This window comes from Caretta caretta, chromosome 11 (genome assembly GCF_965140235.1).
Source record: "Caretta caretta isolate rCarCar2 chromosome 11, rCarCar1.hap1, whole genome shotgun sequence".
Lineage (NCBI taxonomy): Eukaryota > Metazoa > Chordata > Testudines > Cheloniidae > Caretta > Caretta caretta.
In genome coordinates, this window is record NC_134216.1 from 12,758,926 (window position 1) to 12,766,918 (window position 7,993).

Genomic DNA, 7,993 nt, shown 5'->3' on the forward strand with positions numbered 1-7,993 from the left:
TAGGCCTGTAAACTGGGTATCATCTTCAACTCAGACCTTTCTAGGTCCTCACATCCAGGCTGAGTGACAAGCAGGATGATAGTGTTATCCACAGTTACTGGAAAAGGAGGTAGTAGGGAGGGCTTCTCGGGGGAGAAGAAGATTAGGAGCTTTGTTATAGTCATGTTTAGCTTCAGCTGATGGGTGGACATCCATGAGGTGATGGCAAAGAGACAGGCTGAGATTTTATTTTGGACAGGTCTGGAATAGCGAGGTAGATCTATAAATCATCAGCCTAGGAATGGTAGTTAAATGGTTTGCAGATGAGATTACCCAGAGGTAAGGTGTAGAGTGAGAAGAAAAGGACAGGGATCTGGAGGAGGATTCTTTGAAGAACATGCTGACGGAGCAATTAGAGAGGTAGGGGGAGAACCAGGAGAGGACACGGTCACGGAAGCCAAGGGAGGACAAGATTTCAAGAAGAGGAACATAGTAGATTGTGTCAGAGGCAGCTGAAAGGTCAAGGAGGAGGAGCAGTACGTACCTCGGTATCCAGTCAATCTTTTGATTCAAGCAGCTCCTAGTTAAATGGAAAACTGCACATACCTAGGCTCAGATTGAACAACCTGGACTGATTTATGATTTTCCAAAACAATCCACAAAAGGGAGATGTGCTGGCTTCAGGTGAGATTTGCTTGGAGTTTTTCTGGCTTTTGTTTGAACCCAAAACTCAAAGTCAGAGAGAATGAAGCTCAGTGAAATGAAACAAATGAAAAAGCAAACTTGTGTGAATCCTGGTGCCCCATAGCACATTATGGAAAGCTCTGGTTTTAATACACCTTCTCACCAGCTTCTTATCTGAGCTGTTGCCAGACTTCCTTAAGCATCAGGAAGTAGACACAGTGGTAGGCAAGATATGGGACTTGATAGATCAGTTTTCTTGACCAGGTTAATAACCAATTCTCTGTTTTCCTTCTCTTTCCAAAGATCTTCAAAGAAATGCCATTGGCTGAGACCCGATTTCTCCCTGACTTCACCACCTCATTTATTCACCAGAGGCTAGATCCTTATCACTGTCCCAGATCACAGCCCAAGTAACCATCAAGGAATCCCCTCCAGGCCATGGAGCCACTCTGCGGTTGCCACTAACGCTTCAGTGCTGCGGTAGCCTCCACTTCTACTGCATCCCCTTGGATTGCTACAGTGACAGTGCCACCTTCCCTGCCCACTCTTTCCCTTCCCCCAGTTTTTTGCTGTGAGCTTGGACACAGGAAGACCCTGCAGAGTTATGTCAGCACACAGGGAGTCAAGATCCCCCGTGTGACGGGTCTGGGCCCTTTGGGGTCACCTGATGTGCTGGGATGCCACTGACTCGGCCTATTTTTCCCAGCGTGGGTCCCCTTTACTGGGCCTTGCTGGGCTAGGTTCACAAGCCTCTTCCAGCCAAGCACACAGGCAGGGCCACACCCAGGTTGGCAGAATAGGCTGACTCAGTGGCATCCCAAACCCAGTTTATGTAATTTCGAATGGAGGGGGTGGGGCAGGGAAGAAGTTGTGCATATCTCCCTCCACACTGAGGGAGGGGGCGAATTTCATAAAACCTTTGCGTTTGTACCCCTTAAAGGGAGTGGGCACCAGAGCGTTGGGGAAAACCCCTAAGGTCGAATCTTTGCAGAGAGGATCTCTGTCTCTCTGTGCAGCTGGGTGCGGCCCTGCCTGCCAAAATAGCACTTGTTCCTATGTGGACAATTTACTGTACAGGCTGTGTGTGTGATTCTGCCTTTTAGTGGCTGGGCCCACAGAGAGGATATCAGACCTGCTACAGCTACAACCTGAGGGAACATTCTTCTAGCCCAAGTGATAGATACCTGTATTTTTGGAGATGGAGGACCAGGAGCGTGTTTGATTAATTGTCTCTGTTATTGATTGATCAACTGACAGTTTTCAGAAATGAAGTAGGCACTTTACAGGAACATATGAAAATATCATTCCTGGGAACACAGTCCATGGATTATTTACATCAGAGCCCTGCACATCCTTGGAGGGAGGAGTGGGACATGCTCCCAAATCATCTCAGACAAAACCGGAAGGATTTTTGTTTGGCTGTCAAGTTATTCCAGATTTAATTTTTAGAATCTAAAGAAATTGTGGATTGGCTGGTGTGCTGTATTAAAAACTGTGTTAAAATTGTAGGCTGTCTCTTTAAATTTCAGGATATTTTCCTGGTCCTTCTTGCAGGCTAGGGGGTTCTGTGAGCTAGGGGGTGCTGTAGGGAAGTGTGCAGACTGACTGCTGTTAGGCCCAGATGCAGCCAGCCAGCCTATAGTAAGGGTGGGGGAGTTGTGCCTCTCTGTTCGGGAGGAGCCTGTTTTGGGGTCCTTGTGTGTTATCATGCTGAATTCTAAGAAAGAAAGTACTGTTATGTTCCAGCAAGAGTATTTATATTTGTCTCTAACTTCTCTGTGTGTGTGCCATGAACATAACAGCTGAAAAGCTGACCGTGGTGGGCTACATCATTAATTTCAGCAGTGCGGTTAATTAAAATGTGGATATATAAGTGTCATCTATTCAGTGCATGAGGTCAGAGGATATCTATGGCTCAAATGAAGGGTCACACCTGTGATCCTGATAAGCGTGCCATGATCTGTGACATTAATAAGAATACCATCAATGGAATAGACCCATGGTTGCATGAGGTTATGACACAGAAGGGGGTTAAAAATTAACTCCAAGCCAATGTTTAGCATCTGTTACTGGTTGACCCAGAAGTAGAATGAATGCATTAAGAGTTCTTTGGTTTCTAAAGGATATTCCTGCTGTTGAGAAGTGACAGTACCACCTTGTGGCTGAACAAAGACTTTGCCGAGTAGAATAAATGAAAGTCACTTTGTGCAACACTATAAAAGAGCAACATAAAACAACTATGACAATTTATAACACAGATCTAATAGATTCTATCAGAAGAGTAAATGGAATGGAAACAGTGGAGAGGTTTCCTTGGTGGAAATCATCATTGGGTCGTATTTCATTTTGCTTTGGTATGTCAAAAAATCAGGGAAATCCTGGCTATACCAAAGTCAATGGCAAAACTCCCATTGACTTCAATGGAGCGGGAATTTCAAGTGAGTGAAATGCTATGAAAACGTGAAAGCTGAGATTTGCAAAGCTGCCTAAACAAATTCTCACTAAAGTTAGCTGGTGTTAGCCTCCAAATCCCCTTTTCAGCTTTTTAAAATCTCATCTGAAACTTTTAAAACATTAGCAGATTATTGTTCTAAGCAAATCCCTACACATTTTCTTTTGCCCTTTTCACCATGAAACATCCAGAATTTTAAATTGCTTACTGTCTAGATACATAAAAGGAAGCTTATGCAACTTTTGAAAGATAAAATCCTTTACAACTGGAAGGAATGAAAATCCTAAAAAGAAAGTCCTTGTCTTGTAAAATCATTTAACCTACAATGACTAGAGGTGGAGCACATGCATTGTTTGGTTTGCAGTTAGTTAAGTTACACACTCTCTTTTCATATTTATTACATTTAACAAAATAAGGTTTTTTTTAGCCATTCATGTTAACAGCTAATCTGAAAAATAAGGAATTCCTGCAAGGTTCTCTGTGAAGGTAGCTCAGAGTGCCAGTTTAGTTACCTTGAAAAATTAACCAGTTATATAAAATATTTCTCAAGGGATTGTCAGATATTTTCCAGAGATTCAGCCATGCAACTCACTTCCTCTTCCTGGCTATATCTCTGATTTATTTGTAGAGTAACTGCAGGAGTGATCTTATTTTGTGATCAGTCTCACTTCAGAGGAGACAAGGTGAGGAGAAAGGACATCCAATAAACTGTGCAGTAAAACAATTGTTCTTTGAGACAGGTGGGGATGGGAGGGAGGGCCCTAAAAATGGGTTTGCGTGTCTTCCTCCTCCCACTCTCCAAAAAATGTAACAAGCACTATGTTGGGAAACTATTAATATCCCATTAGAAAATTTATTACAGCACCCATTCTTTACCCCGAAACCCAACCACTTCTGAGAAAGATGTATCAGCATGATGGGGGGGGGAGGGTGAGTTCTGATTAATATTAAATGAAATAAAACTTCAGGAGTTCGTAGATGCTATTGGACAGTTTAAATATAACCCCAGGAGTTGCTGAACACTATGGGTGACTCTTTCTAGCAACTCAAAGTCATTAAAATAATATATTTACAAAATTAAATAAGGGTCTAACCCAAAACTGAAATGTTTCAAGGGTTCACAAACGTCCACCATACTTTTATAGAACAAGCATTTGCTGTAAAAACATTTAAAAGCTATGGGTATTTGTAGGGTGTTTACTATGATTGTGATACATCCATTTTATTTCAAAATAACCCAAAACTTTAAGCAAGAAAAAAACATATTTAAAAAAAACCCACCAAGATATTCATTGATACCAGTAACATTAAGGATTGTTGTGCATGGTGATTTACTGTTTAATACTGTAAGAAGGCCCTACAGTGCTATGTTTTTTAATTGAAACAGAAAAATGTATTTTACCTAAAAAAAAAAAAAAGCGCAGCCCAGTTGTGCAGACAGCTTAATTCCCCCACCCCTTAGATCGCAAAAGGAAACGTTGGGGATGGGTGCCTAATTTCCTTACGTATCGATTAATTCCGAATTGCAAGTGATCAAGTCAACCTGCTAACTACAGACTATGAAACAAAGTGTTAGGATGGTATAAAAATCTCAGTTTTTTGGACACTGTCCTCTTTCAACAGAAACGATTTTGAACAGAAAAGCTGCTGGACTGCAAGACTAGGTATGCTGCTTGTTTTTAACTCTGAAAATATATATTATATAATGTCACTCTTTGTCCATGCTGCCCTTACTAAATAATGGTACCTATCTTTATTGCTGTGTGATCTGTTTAGCATGGAAATAGCAACTTCATGCTGCTTTTCACCAGGGCCAGCTAATACCCCATTTTTAACTATAGGTGTGCTTAATACTGTTAAATAAAAAAAAACCACCAGGTATAACACAGATTGCATAGGGATTTGATGCAATTGGGGAATAATACTAACTAAAAATTTTGTGTGTTCTTTAATCCAAAGGCCCAGATACACATGGAGGAAAAACAGAATAACCATGTGCCAGCATCCCTTTACCCTGTGGTGGAAGGTAACTTTCTGCAATTGGCTTTTAAAAGCTTGTGTGTGTTTTAAAATGTGTGTAATTAGTTTTAATGTTTAAATTGTGAGTTAGGGGTCTATGCAAGACATAAGTGCGGAGGTTTTTTTAAAGTATATGGTTGAAAACTGTTGGTTTGGCAAGTTTCAAACTAACAGTGTTTTTACACTCTGCAAAATGTGATGTTTTTTTTAAAATGGGTTGTTTTAAAATTAGTGTTTAAATTGTTGTGGGTGATTTTGGGGGCCTGTGCAAGACATAGTTATGGTGGGGGATTTTAAAAGTATTTTATTACACACTTTGTTTTTGGGTGCATGGTGGAAACATGCGCTTGTATTAAAAAATGTCTAGGTTTTAGAGAAACACTAGAGGTAGAAATAAACCAAAATCGGTGTTTGTTGTACAGCCTGAAATGGATGATTTTGTTTTAAAGCTATGACTCTTTAAATAGAAAAAACACCCTAATGAGTATTTTATTTTTTAAGTTTACAAGACAGTTTCATGTGTTTTATAAGAATAATGTTGTCTGCTCCACAGTATGGTCAAAACATGAGAGATCCTTAGACCAGAGGGTAAACAAGCTCAAAAGTAAAAGGAAAGAGACAGCTGGCAAGGAAAATTCACCAACATCAACTGCTGATGGATGGATGAAGCCCAGTAAACATATTTTGCTTATTGGTTTGGTTATCTTATGAGGTTTTGTAATGTAAGCAAATACATAGGTGTGGGTAAGAAAAATGGTAAAGTTAAGTTTTGTAAAATGTTTATTTGATGCTAAATTGGAACATCTGTTTTTCTTAATCAGGCATGGGCAGCTCTCCTGACAATGCTGTAGTCAGAGCTACAGGGACACCTCCACCAGAACCGCCAAAGAACCAGGAATCTGCTCTGAGATCTTTAACACCACCACCACCAATGCAAAACAGCACAAGAACGCAGACAAAGCATCAGGCAGTCCAAAACTCATATATGTCAAACCCAAGGACAAAACAAAAGACTCTGGTAAAAAGCAACCCATTGCAAACACAGCACCTTAGTGGTCAGCACCACACCAAGCCCTGAGAAAACAGAGCGAAAACACACATTTACAAACCCGGAGCACGCACTTTAGGGGTTGTGAATAAAAAAATCAAGGACTGAAAGCTCCTGCGATGCTGGGGTATTACAACCACAACTCCAGTTCCTCTGTAGTCAACATCACACCAAACCCTGAAAAAACTGAGAGTGAACACACACACACACACACACACACATTCACAAACCTGGAACATGTGCTTTAGGGGTTGTGAATACAAAAACCAAGGACTGAAAGCTCCTGCAATGCTGGGGTATCTGAAAATTATTACAAACCATTCTCCCTACACAATAAGCTTGGCACAGCTCTTCATATTTTTCCCAAATCCTTTAAAAATACCGATGCTAGGTTCAGAAAGCTGAGGGACGCTGTATCCTCAGGGCTTCTAAAATAAAGAAGGAATGGAAACTACATCAAAAATGCAAAAGCTCTTGCGGGTGACTTTTTGCAAAATATTTCAAATTTTCCAGAGGTTGGCTCTGAGCAGGCGTGACTATTCATGGAAAGGGGCCTGGGTAAAAGGGGCACCCTCAAGGGTACACATCAGCTAAGTTGTAAACAAAAGCGGGGGACAGCATTTGGGGGGGATAACCAGATGGCTGCCCAAAAGTTATGAGCTGGGGACACTGTAAAAATTTTTTAAAAGGCTAAAGAGAAAAAAATAAAAAGAGATGCCCCCTATTGGAGGCTCTCAGACTGATGTGTCTGAGAATAGGGAGGCAGAATCTGACCTGCAGTGTGGAGGTAACTCTCACACAGTCTAATTTAGAAAATTCCCCAGAAGGCTCTCTAGATGGGTCCCTGTCTACTCCTGATGATCCTTTCGATGGCCCCTCATAGTCTGACTCTCAAATAGTGTCTGACGTAGAAGACACAGCTGATGGTCCCATAGAGGAACCCCCAGGTAACCCTGAAAATGCAGATGCAGACCCCCAAACAGACATGAGTGAGTGAGAAGTTGGCAACAGGAATTACCTAGATTTGGGGGTTTGGTGTATTGTGAGGAATTTCGTTTCGTCGATCTTGAGTGAATAAATTCAGCTCAGCAGGTTGTTGAAGCCATACACAGGTGGATACAGTTAGTTCTCGATGACGTTAACAGTAGGGTAGCCCCCGACGATTACATTCAGTTACATTTAGAGAGTGATAATTTAACCAACCCTTTGTTTTCGGTAAGGAGAACTAGGGTTGAGCTGTCTGCTGAAGACTTCTTAAATCAGATCTTAGAGCTGTTACAGAGTAAAACAGAGATGCATGTCGATGGGACATTGCGCCTCATTGTGACAGTTGTAAAAAACATGGGCAGAGTGGCCATAGAGTTTTAAATTCTATCCTTAGTAGTCAAATCATCCATAAAAAGAGACAGTGTTTAGCATAGGTGCTGACTCCGTGGGTGCTCCGGGGCTGGAGCACCCACGGGGAAAAATTAGTGGGTGCTCTGCACCTACTGGCAGCCAAGCTCCCCTCACCCCCTGCCCCATCTCTTCCTTCTCCCCTGAGTGCGCCGCATCCCCGCCCCTCCACCTACTGCTGTTTGGCAGCGTTAGCAAATTCCAGGGGCAGGGGGAGGAGTGGGAATGTGGCATGCTCAGGGGAGCAGGCGGGGAAGAGGCAGGACCAGGGTGGGCATTTGGGCAAGGAGTTGGAATATTGGCAGGGAGGGGGCAGAGTTGAGGCAGGGACTTTGGGAAGGGCTTGGAATGGGGGTGGGGAAGAGGTGGGGCAGGAGAGTGGCTGGGGGGGGGTCAAGCACCCACGGGAAAGAGAG